Genomic DNA, 2,947 nt, shown 5'->3' with positions numbered 1-2,947 from the left:
CTGCTTCCCCTGCATTATCTTTTTATTTACTATTTATTTATTTATTTATCTATTCGTTCATTATTTATCTGTTCATTTAGTTATTCCGAAACGTTGACATTCAAATGTGAAAATAAGTACTTTAACTGGATGTCTACAATCACCAGTATGTGTGACGGGGCTTTGAAAATAATTATCTCCCCTCCTCCTCCTCCTCCTCCTCTTCCTCCTCCTAAGTCAATGGATGGGATTCGCGTTGACTTAGGGCAGTTCCCTTTACGCGAGGCAAACTTGAGTCTTGACGCGAGGCAAACTTAGCTCCGCTAAGATCATCGCTCTTCCAACCGGACCGGTCCTGTACTTGCTGGAAGGCCAGGTGGAAGTTTTGGACCAGCGGTGAAGCTGCGTGTGCTTGGGAGAGATTTGGGGTTCGAACCTGCACTGTCTGGTCAGTCTGTCACATGTGGAGGGATTCCTGTCTCTTCTTCTTCTTCTTTTTTTAATTTAATTTTTTATTTATTTATTTAAAAAAAAAAAATCTAACGTCTTTTCACTTAGACGCGTCGCGCGCGCGCTTGTGTGTGTGTGTGTGTGTGTGTGTGTGTGTGTGTGTGTGTGTGTGTGTGCGCGCGCGCGTGTGCGTGTCTCCCTATCTTTGCTGCCTGTATTCCTGTCTGTGTGTCTGTTTCTATGTCCTTCCTTTTGTGCGTCTGTTTTATTGTTGTCTGTCTCACTGCTTCTATCTATCTACCTACCTACCTATCTATCCATCTATCCATCTATCTATCAATCAATCTATCTATCTACCTATCTATCTATCTAGTGAAGTGAAAAGTGAAGTTCTGCTGCCTCTGCGTAATTATTTGATGTCTCCACTTGGTATAACAGAGAGATCAAACTGGTGGCGCTGTAGTGTAGCGACGAACTCTCCCTGTGGAGAGCAGCCCGAATTTCGCAAGAGAGAAATCTGTTGTGATAGAAAGAAATACAAATACAAATACAAACTGATTTTTTTCTATAAGAGTACTCCGGCATTACCATGTGCGGACGTTCCGCCGATGGACGTTTCGCCGCCGGACGTTTCGGAGTCGGACGTTTTGCCGACCGGACGTTTAGCCAACGGATGTTTCGCCGACGGATGTTTCGTCGACCGGACGTTTCGCAGACAGACTTTTCGACGCATTGTCTAAAAGTATAAAACATATAAAAATATAAAAGTATATACAACACTTCTGTTCACTTTGATTGTGTCACAGATTATGCGCAACAGCTTTGAGAAATACTAAAACATCATCCTGTGCGTACCTTGCAACAAGCGCTTGCAGTCGTGTGTTGACTACTTCGTACTGCTTGTTTTTTCGCATCCTGACGCCCATGGCACGCTGTTCTATCATAAGCTCGGTGCTTGCCTGCTCCTTGCGTAACTTGCTGACAAGCCTGCCAAGTGTTGGGTGCGTGACAGACATTCGCTGATCAAAGGCACGGTGCCAGCCTTCGACCGAGTTATTAGTCCTGGGCAGGTTGTCTCCCACACGATTGTAGACGTTCCACATGGCGACGTCGAATTTCGGGCGTCGACGGCGTCCTCGCTGCACAATGCCCAGCCATGTACTTTCAAAGTAGGCGAGGAAGTCTGAAAGCGTCTCGTCAGTGTCGGCATCCAGCGAATCCATGAGCTGTTGAAACGCCTCGATGACGTCGTCAGGAGGCACGAAAGCCAAGGCCTGAATGGTCTTGACGAGAAGAGAGTTCTCTGGCTCCAAGTACCAATCTTGTAGTCCAAGCGACTGGAGGTTTCTCCAAAGACATTGGCCAAAGTGAAAAAAGCACCCGTGCACGGCTGTGGTTGGGAAGTGTTCACTGATGCTGTTTAATGCGGCTCGTTCAAAATCTATTGTGATGGTCTCTGGGTTGAGATCTCTCTGGCCGTTCAGGTAAGTAAAGATCGCGTCATACGTGGCCCTGTTTTTGTTTTGTGTCACACAGTAAACAAGAGGCAGAGTGTGAGTATCCTCAACAAGAACATGGATGGTGTAAAGTTGTGTTGCTAACGGAGCGCTGTCAAATGTTCCATCACAAAACCAGTGGGCGTTACGTGCTAAAACGTCAAGATTGGATGGAGTGGTTAGAATAACGATATCGTCCGTCTGAAACGCTAAAAATTGTTCTCCTCTCGTTGTAAGCTTCAGCTCCTCGCTGATGATGTCGCTATCTGGAGCTTTCCGTTTTCTTCGGATCATCCTTGCCAAAGTCTCCTTTTTTGGAAGAGAACCTGCGGCGGCGAGCGGAAATTCTGCTGTGCAGTTGTTGATTATCGAACTTGTGGCTTCTTCAGACTGCTCTGCGCGCTGTTTTATATCACCAACCGCTTTCAAAGCCAGGCAACGGGCTGCACTTGGCGGATGGGAATGGGTGGATGGACGGCCTTCCAGAACGTCGTTTACTGTCTTTAACCTTCCTTTGCACTCTCCTCGTTTCTCGCATCGCCAGAAAATTGTGACGTCGGCTTTGGTGCGGTCCATGACATAGGCGTAGCCTTCGTGCAACAGCTTTCGCTTATTCCTCTTTGTGAAAGTGAATTCCATCTGAAATGCACCAGATGCACTAGATAAGTTCCAAAGTTTAACGTGATGTTACTAAATATGCTCCAGTCAAAACTGCCCTTTTAATTACAGATCCAATCTGGTCCCTCTCTCTCTCCCCCCTCTCTCTCTCTCCCTCTCTCTCTCTCTCTCCCTCTCTCTCTCTCCCTCTCTCTCTCTCTCCCTCTCTCTCTCTCTCAACGTTTACTTACTTCTCAGAATCTTGCACATGAATGAAGGAAGCACTATCTCGAGGGAACGTGAGACAGATGACAAACAGAAATACTGTCGAGGTGGAAGGTGAACGTGAGAACTGGCAAACAGAAATACTGGGATTGTTACACGGTTTGAACGGTTCACATGAGGAGGGAAAGTGAGAGAGAGTT

This window comes from Babylonia areolata, chromosome 25 (genome assembly GCF_041734735.1).
Source record: "Babylonia areolata isolate BAREFJ2019XMU chromosome 25, ASM4173473v1, whole genome shotgun sequence".
Lineage (NCBI taxonomy): Eukaryota > Metazoa > Mollusca > Gastropoda > Neogastropoda > Buccinidae > Babylonia > Babylonia areolata.
Note: the sequence above shows the minus strand (reverse complement) of the source record.